Below are 13,338 nucleotides of genomic sequence, written 5' to 3'. Positions count from 1 at the left end.
TTTTGACTGCATTCTGAAGTGAAAGAAGTGTGAAATTTCTCAGTTTTGAAACTAGATTTGAAATACAATCATAGTAACTCTTGACAGTGTTAAGGCATTTACAAGAAGATGACAATCACAAAATGCCTGAAATAAAACAAGTTGCTGATCAAACTCCTTCTCCTACATCCTGTCACATAATTCAATATTTCTGAAAGCTTTACTGTGTCCATTTTAGATGTTTTGCCCTCCATATGTATCCTCAATTTTAAATCAAGTCACCAGGTTTCCTGACAATACTGTAGGTTTTATATTCTTCCAAATGCTTTTACATTCCTCCAGACCAGAGGATAATCCAGTAACAGATCTGCCACAGAACCAGTACAACCTCAGCCTCTCTCAAATGTGTAGTGCATACATACATACATATATAYACACACACACACATATATGCACATGCATATATCTAGATATATTTATATATATTCATACTGAAGCACAGTAGCTGTTGTTGTAATCCACATCATCCGTAAGACAGAGTCTTTGTCCAGTATGCAGGCTCGATAAGAAGGGTACGATCCTTTTCTAGTAAGTTAAAAAATAAGTGATGAAYACATGCTGTCATGCATACGTGGCCCATTCTCCACAGTAATAATAGAGTGTGTTTTCTGCAGGGTTTGAGTCGATCTGGCACCCAGAGCTGTGTGACCACCTGACTCCGGTAAACACACACACACACAAAAGAGGCCATCGAAACTTTACAARGAGAAATATTTTGAAAGAGAAAATGAGAGGATACAAATTTCAGATAGGCAGACTTCCAGCATTTGATTCCCCTTCTCTCCACTCACATATCCTCTAGTTCTGAATTTTCCCAGTATTTTATGAGAAAATGTAAAGACTCCAGAAATGGCTGACTAAGGAGTTGCACATAATATATAGGAAATAATTTGCAGAATAACCTTTACAGCTCACTCTAGAATTTATATTTAATGAGTTATGGTGTCATTGCCCTTACGCGTGCCATTTTTTAAGTAAATCCAACACCTTATTTTATCTTCTTTCAGTGCATCCTGTTCTTTCTGCCACAGCGTAAAAACCCATAAGAGCTATATATTTTAACTGTGGCTGTGTAGATGGGAAGATGACAGTTCTGAACTCTGCTGGCTAGGTGTACCTCCTACCTTCAGCCACTAAAACATAGCATAACATGCAGGAGATGCGATCAAGCAGCAYGTGAACTCTAATGCATGGGCTATCAGAGAAAAAGGAAGTAACCACCTGCTCTTCACAGCTTAGTGAATGCAGCCCCACACTTCTCCAGAAAAATTCTACCTAGGTTGCCTGTTTCGGTGAATTTAAGATTTACTGAATTTTGGTCAATTTCTCTATCTAAAAAGAAGAGTATATTTTAATCTTTTTGCTAGGTTGTTTCCCCATTTTTGTAACTGCCAATAAAAAATACCTACACTCACTCCTAAATATTGTATTTTGAACTAAATCTCCTAATTAYTTTTAAGCAGTACCAAATTTTGCTAACTAGCATGTAGATAACACCTAAGAGAAACAATTCTGTAGTAGAATAACCTTCACAAACAGCTGGTCTGGACTTCACAGCATCTGACGTGGATAATGTTACTAGCCAAGAAATCTTTTTATGATAACTAAATCTTCAGATAAATTGTAAGAGAAGAAAATGATTCTCTTAAATGAATCCATTCACCAGAAGCGTCAGTTATGGGTCATCTTATTCTAGAAGAACCAAAACACRTTTAATACTTTCCCTTAAAATCACAGTGTGGTTTTGTTTGTAAGGTAGTAGCTCTACTGAGGCTATCTGTATGACAACTAATGAAGTCAGAATCTATTGTGGACAACCTTACCCACACCTATCTCTCCTCCAGTGCAGTGCTGGACATCAAAGGTAGAAGCAGCATCACCTACACTCCTTCAGCAGTCAGTGAGACTTCACTGACTTCAGAGAAAAATGCTCACATATGTCACCTGACTCTTCATTGACTGGTCCATTAAACCAGGTGAGATGAATCCCATTGTATTTGGGCTGATTTTCAAAGCAAGTAGTTGCCACAAGCTATCTGTCTAGGTAGCTGGTCATAAAGGATACAAGGTCTGAGCACAGAATCACAACAGGCCAAAAGTTGTTTGGGACAGGGACATTTGTGTCCCATATTTTTACAGGATTTTTTTTTATGAAGGACACCAAAGTTGGCTGGCTTTTAAATGTTATTGCCAGATAAATATTGTGAAATGAGGCTGAGACATGGAAATTAATCCTTCTGTTTTGAAAATAAGATCATTCTGTTATGGAACATATTTAGGAAATTAGGAAAAACTAGTAATGTGAGCTGTATGGAAAGGTGAAACTACTCTGCATATGTCTTGATATATGTCCTGCTGGGCTCACAGAACACTCAACTAAAGCTGGTTGCTGCCCTAGTTATTGTCTCCACCAGAGGAAGTTTTTCTATCTTCATATTTGTCTTGAGAAAAGGATATTTCTTTTTCTTTGTTTACTATTTATTAAGAAAAATACTTGTGAACCTATATTCTTGCTTCTTCCCCAAATCTTCAACTGTAAGCTACCAGAGGATTTGCACACTTTAGCGTGGTAAATAGACGGAACAGCACGTCAGGACTCTGGAGATGTGGGCATCTGTTCTCTGCAGCGATTACACCAGCCACACTTCCTTTTGTGGCCACTTCGCTTTGCTGTGCTTCACTGCTTCCAGGTGTAACAAGGTCCAATTTCCTTAATGGAGCGTTTCGAGATGAATGGAGCTAGAGGCCCTATGTCACACCAGATTTGTATTTATCATTCATTTGCTATAGAATTACATCTATTATGAAAATTCATCATAAAAAAGTGGTATTTCCCTTACAAATTTCAAAAGTAATCCACATAGCTCTTTCACTAAGTGATTCTGTGTCCTCTTTCCTTGTAAACAGAGGAGGAGCATTTTATGTTTACCTGATAAAAAACTWCATGCTCTTCCCAGCAACTAGTAAGGACCTGTCCCTACAAAAGCAGCATAATTGTGAATGACCTCATTCATTTACAATCCTGATCCTATTCTGACAACAAATCCCATCTGTGTGTGTTTATTTTCAAAAGAAAAGCATTACCCCAGTGTGCAGTGGTTGAACTGAAGCAGCTCACTAATATTCACTGGTGTTACATTTACAGGACTGAAATTGTAATAMTATTGTTTGTTAGCTGGAGAGTGAGTTCATTACCTTCAGGATCCCAACTGTTTACAACTAGTTGCTACCAGAAACTGTTTTGAATCTGTATTGGAAACTGCAGTCACACAGTAACACTTAGTTGCCTAGAGAGACCTGGATTTTCTGGTTTTCCCTGTAATCCCCCTGCTTACTCTACTATAACAGTGCTTCTGTATAGAGGGTGAGTGACTGTCTTGCTTCAGCTTGAGGGGACCGTTTACTGATTTGGTATCTCAAATGCTCCTTATTTTTTGCCCTCACTACTCAAAATAATTTAAGAACTACTGATTGTTGCTGCAACTGAGGGATTTTTTCCTCCTATTAGAGCTACATTACAGCGGACRTGGTGGATTACTTGGTTAGCTGCTGTGTGGGAATGAGGCTTTCATGCATACGTATTTCTCCTGCCTCTGGATGGCCTTTATTTCACTTTATGTCACTTACAGAGCACACAGGAATGTGTGGAAGCACTTGTGTATGTTACTACCTGTAATCTATTTATCGTGGAGGTACTAGAGCTGTTACAAACTACTGTAAACCTGGTAGTCTGAAGCTATGAAAGAGGATGATCTTACTCTTAACACCTGACACCAAAGCAGCAACAAAGCAGCCCAGAATGCCTGGAGGTGTACGGAGGCCCCTGCCAAAGCAGTGAATGCTCTGCCTGCATCTGCTTTTGCAAAAAGGTGATTAACAGAACGGGCCAGGCCTCTTTTGCATGTCAGTTATGTAGCAGTTTATAAATTTTCTGTTTAAAAAAAGCTGTGAAGTTTTACTGTTGAAGTGAATATAATGTTGGCATTCATATTTGGAAGTAAACAGATGAAAGATGGAAAGAAGTCTAATGTGCCCACTGTGTGGGGTCATCCTGCCCGCTGCAGATGGCTTCTGGGAAAAGCCAGAAGAATAATGAGAAGAGAGGAAAAATGAGGAAGAAAATGAAATTTGAGAGGAAGAATTTCTCTGTTAGGCAGAGAACTTACTAAGGGTCCTGTTTGCCTTTAATTGCACTCTGAACAAAATGTGTCCAGCACTTCAGTGTCTGAGCAGTGACCAGTGGCCAAGAACAAGCAGCAGTCTGGAGTGGCACAGCTGCACAGCAGCCTCTGCGCCAGTGTGTATTGCTGAACTTGGATCTATTCAGCTGAAGTCAACTACGGAGCCCAGAAAAACTGTACCTATCCTGCTAGCCTGGGGACTGAACTAGGCATGAGTACTGGAAGATAGCAGTTAGCTCCTCTGCTGTGGGAAGAGGACTGGTGACTAGGGGAAGAAAATGATAATCTTACCTGCTATTATTTAAYTCATATTTGCCTTTGCTGTGTTATTGTGTTTTCCTTTTGTTCCTAATAAACTGTGTTGATTTAAACCACATTAGTCCCATTGTTGAAACACAGGGAAATGTCAAATACTGAATTACTGGACTACAGAAGACAGTTATTTAAGCTTCTACCCATGAGTTCACAAGCACATTGTTTAAATATTTGTAGAAACCCTAACAAATTGAACCTTCCACCATGGCAAAGTGTTTGCATCAGCTTTTATATTGAGAATGAYTCAGTCTCTTACTTTTTTCATCWGGAGAGTTTGGCACTSTGGACCTGAAGCTCACTAACTTTGAGCTTTCACTTGCCTTTCCAGGTAAGTTTAGTGATAACAAACATCTTTCAAAAAGAAAGCAAAACGTAAGAAAAGGAGGTGGAAGTAACAGAAGCCACAAGCCAGATTTTGGACACTGAATACTGATTTCCCAAATAAAAGTTCCTTTTGATGTTTCTAAGCAACATCATTACACTGATTATCAAAATAATTGCTATGCAACCACTTTATGGACAACACAATCACCATATGTACCTTCTCCATGGTCATGCCAATAAAGCTTGCTGTATCTGCTGTGACCTCTCATTTAAAAGCAATGGCACTCATTCTGCAAAATAATAGTTCTGCTGCATGTTAGGGGTGGCCTCACTGTCAGTTGGTTCTTCCACTAACTTCTATTAGTGACAATACCGGGAGAGTGCATCCTTAGGTAGAATAGATTTCACTTTGTTAGTGAAAACTGCCATAATGAGGATCTGGATGCAGCCAAAAAGGGTTTTCAAACCATATTCCAAATCAAAAATCTTTCCTACAGCATTGTACAGAATAAATGAAATAGCAGGAAAGTTATCCTTGTTTCTGTTTTTTTTTGCTTTGCAGTTTTTCAGTTGTAGGCAACTCAAATGTGAGTGGGTACATATTCATGGCTCTTTATCTATCTCATGACCTTTACCAGCCACTTCATTTCCAGACTGAACTGTATTTTATATGTGAACTTGTTCCAGCTGGTGTTGAAACATGTCTTCTAGCTAAGGATTTCCAAGGTTAAAAATGTTCATTTGGGACCCAAAACAGATGTAGAATGCAGCTCATACAAATCTCCATTTGAAACATGAAGAGGCCATAGGAATTACATTTTTCCATTGCAAATGAAATAAACATATTTTATCTTATGTTCTATCTGGGATTCTCAAAACATGCTATATGCGGGTTCTATAGAAGAACCCACAGGGTATACTATTAAAAAATGAAGAACTGGGTTTCCCGCCCTCACAGAAAAATATGTTCTGGGATGGGTGGTAGGGACTTGTGTATCCAGATAGTTCCCAAAATTTTCACACAGAGTAGAATTTCCATATTTTCATGGAACAAGTTTGCAAACTCCTCTCCTCACTGTAACAAGCCCTGTGATCCAGCCTACTCTCCAGCTGGAGGGAGCTTTGACCTGACATTTCTTATTGGGTTCCTCAGTATACCTCTTTAGCAGTAATAACATTAATAAGGACATCTGAGTTAGAATAAGAAATATCAGGAAGTGAACTCAGTCTGCCTGTGTGCCTGGTGCTTGTATTGTTGTTTTTGTTTCTTAACTATCCCTTTTTTGAAACTGTTAATTGCTGGTCCTCCATTTCTATACGATATTTTGTTTCTTTCCTCACTGTCCTATTTGCTTGGATTTGACATCACTTCCCGTCTCTTTTTCAACTTTGATCTATTTAATCTCTCTCAACTCTAACTTCTCAGCTGAGTTCTCCTTTCACATTGAGGTACAGTGTAAGCAGAGCATCCTGAACTTTAAAAGATCTCCCTCTCCTAAAGACTTGTTTATTTCTGAATCCTCCCTTTCCTTCCTTGTTTGCTGTTGGTTAAAACTGAGGATCACCRATGCCAATGCCACACTGAGTCATCCAAGCACAGAATGAGAAAAGTTAAGGTCTGCTCAGGTTATGTGAGGTCATTACTACCACTTTTGCTCATTAAATCTCTGACCAATGCTGCTGTACATGCCCTTTCAGTTGTGCCATTCAAAAGCTGCACCAGGCGGAGTGTAGATATTGTCCCACGTAGACACATGGGTTCAGATGGCATGCTATGCAGCAGCAGTGGTAATGGTGAAAAAGCTTCATGGACCAGTGCTGGGATGAAATCTGAAAGATGTCTGTATCTAAAAAAGTGCATTGGCACGGCAGCAGTAGGGGGCTGTTAACCTTTTCCACTTATTAGTGGGGAAAGTTGCATGTTGAAGGGGAGTTCACAGGTCTGTCCCTACTCTTCTATAAACCTTCAGTTAAACCTTTTGAGACAAATTGCCTCACTCTTGTCATTCTTGGACTGTAGCTCTCATAGAGCAAGACTTTCTTCTTGTTTTTATGTAGGGCATAATCTGATGGGATCCTCTAGTCCTGGCTAGAATCCTATAGATGCTATTACAATGCTCCTACTACTAATATTCTCAAAAGATTACTGTTTTGGGGAAGCTAAGTAAGAAGCTGCTGAAGCTTAGTGCTTCAAGGCATCTGGGAGATGTTGATGTGGGAGAAGAAGAATGTGCTTTGACTTGATAAGGTTTTCTTAGCATGTTTTCCTGCCTCTTGATTCAGAGGCTGGAAGGATGCCCACTCTGGAAAGTAGGCATAAAACTGAAGCTTTTCCAAATGTTTTTTGGTACCTGGCATATACTTTAAATAGAGCTTTTAACCAACCATTTAACCCTCTTCCTTAACTATGTGCTTTGGAGAATTTAGAAGAAAAATTATCCTAAGTAGAGTGTTAAAATGAGCATCAGACAAATACCACTCCAAACAGGACATCATGTGAACACCCTAGTGTACACCTACTCTTTCCCATTTCAGAACAACATACTGAAATTATTCACTGTCTGAAGTGAAAACACCAAGGACATTTTGTTCAGCTGCCTGGGATTCTAGCATGATGGTAGTTTCTAATGCAGAAGTATTCATCTGGGACATCTTTGCACATGAGAGCATGCAGTCATTTTGGTCACTGTAGTTACAGTTGCAAAACAGTTTCCACTATAGTCTCCTGCTTTCTCATGCCTGTAGCTTTCCAAAGGAAGAAAAATTTGGATTGATTTTGCTATGATGAATCTTCTCTGGAGCATAACTTTTCTTATGAAAGACAACAAAATTAGACAACTTGGAGTTGCAGAAAGCCAAAAAATACATATTTTTTCTATGATGAAACAGTCTAAATGTAGTTCTTTCTTGTGTTGTCAATACATTGTTAAATTTATGCAATTAAATCTCACGGCATCAGAACACACAATAATTTTAACAATCATAGTGTATATGCACTTTTTTTCTATTCTAGTTGTAAGAACCACTTTATTGTTTAGCTGGAAATCTTTTTTTCCTTTCTCTGTATCTCTCCAGTATATTTATTATATTTAGATTTAATATATTTATCTCTAAAGATCAATCTCTGAGGAAGTTCTTTGAGTGCCTATATCAGTGGCTCCCCAGTCCTGATTAGGCCAGTATACTTTACTGCTTCATATTACTGTGTCACCTCCACTTCATCTGTAATGAATCATATGGAAAAGCCTCTTGATGACCCAGATGGACTGGTCTTAGAAGCAGATGGGAAAAAAAAGGGCAATTCCAAAGGCTGTTCCTTCTTAAAGACCAAGAGACACCATGGAGGAGGAGGAGATGAATGTCTTCATGTTTCACCTCTTCCTGTGTCTTGTAAATTGTAGACAACCATAGAGAAAAAGATCTCTATTTGTGATTAACTATCTATCTAGCATAATAGTCTTCAGTCTCACTTGCATTTCCACTGGCCACGTGCACTGCATCATTTTTTGTTCTTGAATTATTTTCAAACAAAAGCATTTTTCATTTTTATTTTGAAATTGTTTATACAAATGCTATCCAAATAATCCTTAATTATTTTATAATAACTCTTTTAATTATTTACTTGAAATTTCTTGTTCATCAATCACTCTTAATTATAAGGATTAAGTCTGAAACTCCACAGATTATTTCCCTTTTCAGTCAAAATCAGTTTTATTATCCACAGAACTGATTTTGAGTATCTTCAGCATCCATTGTTGTTGTTGTTGTTGTGTTACTTTTTTTGAGAACATACTTAAAAACCTTTCAGGTATATGAAAATTTTTAAAAGCAAATATAATCTGCTAGATGTGTGTGAATGAAAATGTGCTTGAGAATTCTTTCAGCTATACTTAAAATTTCCTCAAATAAACAGAAACACCTTTTCTTACAATCAAAGGAAATCAAGCTATTATTAGCACTAATAATTGTTTATTTATTTATTACTACTGGACTGTCCCACTTTTTAGAATTTGAGTTTCAAAGTAATATTCTATGACTGACTTTCTTTAAGGGTCTCCATTCATTCATATTCAATTTTCTTACAAATTAAGCCAAGGATGCTTTTTTGAAGATCTATGTATTCTTTCTCTCTCTATGTGTGTGTATGTTTATATATGTGTACATTACACATACAGATTTAAAACACATATACATATATCTATATGTACTGTGTCCATATAGAGAGAGATAATAAAGGCACAGAAGAGGAATCAAATAAAGCAGGTATTGGGGGAATACTGATTTCTGAACTTCAATGCATTCCTAAGGGAATCCACTTCGGACACTATGTGAAATTTCACCATTCTAGTTACTCAAAGTAAAGGTGACATCCATGATGAATCATGCATGGGCCAAGTCATTTGCATCTTTCCCTCATGAAAAAAGTATTTCAGTATCACCAGAGTCACAATACTGTTAATCCTTTTGGATAAATGGTTAGCAGGCTTTCAAGAGAAAGTCGCTAGGAATCATTCCTCCTATCATCAGTGATCTGTTATTGAAGGTTGAGATTTGTTCCTCAGGAATTTTACCCTCTGGTGGCCATGGTACCGCGTGACCTCGTAGGTTTTTTTTTAAGTCTCCCCTGCTCTTCCACCCTGCTGCAGTCTGTGGTAACCTATCCCAGTTCAACTTTGTCCTTTAGTTCATTCTTCCCCATAACAACTTTGATCTGTGCTTCCATTTTGGAAGAGGAAACATTCCTCCTGCTCTAAGCTTCTCAGAGGAGGTCATAAAACCACTGAAAAAATTAGATTGGCAAGGACCTCTCAAGGTCATCTAGTCCAAGCTCAAAAGTAAAAGCAGGCTAACGTCAAAAGTAGACCAGATTGCTCAAGGCATCATCTAGTCAAGTTTGAAAATATTCAGGAATGGAAATTTCACAGTTTTTGAGGGCCAGAGTGCTCGAGCGCTTAGCCACTCTCATGTTGAAGATGTTTTCTTTACATCCAGTCAGAATTTATTTTGCTGTAGCTTGTGACTGTTGCCTCCTGTCCTTTCATTGTGAACTTTCTGAAAAATTTTACTATGTCTATAACCCTCCAATAGATAATTAGAAACTGCATTTGACACCACCTTTCTCTTCTCCAGGCTAAATATATCCAGTTCCCTCAGATTCTCCTTGTAAGTCATGCTCTGCCCCCACAACCATCTTCCTAACCCTCCACTGGACTTTTTTTAGTTTGTCAACATCTCTCTCCTGCCGATTAGATGCTGTTAAAAGAATATCARGCAAAATCACATACATCGCTAGAATGACAAGGCAATTGGAAGGGAATTTAAGCACTTCATGAAAGTGATACATAATCCCTCCCATTCTAGAAATATATATATATATTTATAAACCTTTTAATTTTTAGTCATTTTTAGTCAGATATTTGTTTAATAACCTTTACATTTTATATGAGAAGATGTAAGTAAGTGTAATAGGTTCTGCCTTGCATTTGCTGATGTTTAGGTGCTGTGTATTCACCTTCACAGATCTGCACACATCATCAGACTTTCATAGGCAAGTTCTTGGTAGGCAAGTAGTACAGTAAGACAGAATATATCTTTCAATATGTGGAAAAGCATCAGGTTTCAATATAGTGCAGCAGTGTCTGCTATTCCTCTGCATGGATTAGTATTCACAGCATTTATATACAAAATGGCTGGGGATTTTGGTTTGATGTCGTCYGTATTCCTGCCTCCATGAGCTCCCAATAAACGCTCTCCTCTCTTACTCGACATAGCCAGTGATGTGTTTTCTGTAGTATATACAAGATACACAGTTTCCCATATCTAATTTTTCTGAGGGCTGAGAGAACATCACAGAGACTGATTCAGGTCTTTGCCCTGAGCTGAATTCTCTCTCTGCTGCATATCCACAGATAAGCCTTTAAAACAGATCTTTTCGGTGGCAAGAGCAATAGCTGAGATGAGCAATAGCAATAGATGAGAAAAATACAGCAAGAGTCATTAAAAAAACACAAAAGATACTGAATTCAAAACAAATCATGGCAGTAACAGAACATTTGAACTATGTTATATCCAGCCTATCACTTTATAAACGTGCCTTTCTCAAATTTCATCTGTCCATCGAATGACAGTGTTTTAATCCACTGGATTGTCAGAGGGTGGCAATGTAAGAACACAAAATAACCACATGGGCAATTAGCTAGAGCTTAATAGAGCTCTGAGCAGCCAGCTTTCCTGAAAGAATCACAGCTTTCTCTTTGTCTACTGCTGTATCATTCAGGTTGCTGTGAATACCATTCAAAACAAGGCAGGGTGGTCCTGAAAGAACACCACGCTTCATGTGCAACTGTCTCACACACTGAAAACCTTCCAGACRGAGACGAACACACTCTGCTTATTTACAGTTCAGCCATGCTCATCCCAGGCTGAGCCGCTTCCAGGTCTGCCAGAAGAAACACAGAAGGCTGTCTCATGCCTTGATSCCCGCGCTGTGCCTCCTGGAAGCCCGTGCACCCCTGAGCACCTGCCTTTTCCGCACTTAGTAGCCTCTCAATACATCTAAGCAGGGCTGCAGGACTTGCCAGTTAGTTTTCTATTACGACAAAACAAGACAGAGCATGTCCAAGAGTGAGGGTGCTTCCTCTCTTTTTTTTTGCCTTCTTTTCCTCTGCTCATATCTCCCGCAGTTAGTTGTGCAGTCATACGTGATGTTGATACTTTCAGCCCCCAGATAGTCCCAGGCGATGGCTTTCTCCAGACCATTGCTGTGAAGGTGCTGATGTACCTCATTACCCTTTTGCAGTAATACAGCCCCTTGGTTAGCTGTGTGCCAGCTCTGATTACAAGCATTAAAATACTTTATTTTGTACTAATTTAGTTTGCAGGCTTAAAGTAAACCTGAACTTACCATGTAAAAGGAATACCTAGGAACATAAGTCTACAATGCAGTCCATGCACACAGGTACTAACAGTGTAGGACAGCCACAATTGCCATTTTTTTTCCACCAAATAATTGTCAGGTTTACCTTCCACAGCAAAAATTCTGTTTTCTTGCCTTGATTCCTGTCRGTAGGGGTTCACACCACTAGATGGTGCAGAGGTACTCAGATGGCAGAGGAGRGCCTGTTTCAGGGATCATCTCCTGCACAGGATTAGGTTTTCTGTCAGACTTGTTTGCTCTGGCACAGTTGTGCTACTGTTGAGGTAGACTGCTCTTTCACAGACCAAAGCAGGACAAATGCTCGCTTGCATACTTGCAGTAACTATAATTTTATATAAAGTGTTTTCCTCGTACATGGGAGTGTTATGACTTATCTTTCTCCTACTAGGTTTGGGATTAAAGCTGCATTTGCATGCCTGTAGGATGACTCATTATTCATTTCAGTACCTCTGTTAGTGACTAAGAGTAAAGTTTTTACCAAAGTGCTGTGGTACCATCTTTGGAACAAGTGCTGTCCTCTCTGCACTTGTTGCACAGCTAAGCTCGCAACTTTAATGAGTCTGGCCCCCATTTTGAACACAGTCCTTTAGCTTTTCAGTTTGAGCTGTCTATCCTGGACAAATAAGATATGAACATAAGGTGAATTTGTCACAAAGTCTTTCAAAAAAATTCAGATATTAAAATGTATTCCTTCCCCAATCATTTTACTGTCGTCATTCCATGTGCTACATCTAATTTACAATGTGAGATCTCTTGGAACAGTGACTCATCTCTTCCTTATAAAGCATCATGCACGCAAAGCTATATTAATAAAGTAATAATAATGACATTGTCTCTTAGAGACTGGGACAGAGATTACTGACTTTGTTGCAGCTTCTAGTAAGAATATAATATAATTGTGTCAGTCTTGGATCAGGGTGGGGATTGATAATACAAGGTCTTTAAGTGGCGAACCATGGACGAAAGCTCAGAGCTATCTGATCTTAAAATAGAAAGCAAGGGCCAGGACCTCAAATGAAATACACCGTTAACGTAAACAGTTTGAATCATCTCCAGCTGAGAATCTCAACAGCAAGTGCCCGTGATTCAAACCAAACAGATCTCATGAGACAATTCAATTCCACTACTGTTGGAGAAAAATTGGGGTACAGAGAAACAAATTTATTTGCCAAAGAAATCCAATACATCTCTGAATATGGAAATAAATGTGATTCTTACCAAGAGAATGAACATTCCATAAAGAGAGTTAGCCCTGGATAAAATGTGGGAAGTTTGTATTTCTTATTTGCTGAGCCTTCTGCTGAGTACTCAGTGCTAGAAGCTATAAATTTCTATTGGCAATGATGTGGGAAAGACACAGAGTATGGTGCTCTTCAACAATAAAACAGAATCTAAACACAAATTTTAAGCTGCTCAAGCCATATTGTCTGCCTACTATGGCATATACACTATGGTATTGGCATATTATGTCAGTACTTACTGTATGAAATAATAAATACAGTGCTTTTAAATAATCAATACGAACAGATTACAGACAAATTA

The sequence above is a fragment of the Rhea americana genome, unplaced genomic scaffold, assembly GCF_003343005.1.
Source record: "Rhea americana isolate MKP2758 unplaced genomic scaffold, rheAme1 scaffold_1, whole genome shotgun sequence".
NCBI lineage: Eukaryota > Metazoa > Chordata > Aves > Rheiformes > Rheidae > Rhea > Rhea americana.
The sequence above is the reverse complement of the archived record's forward strand: the minus strand, read 5'-3'. Positions refer to the sequence as shown.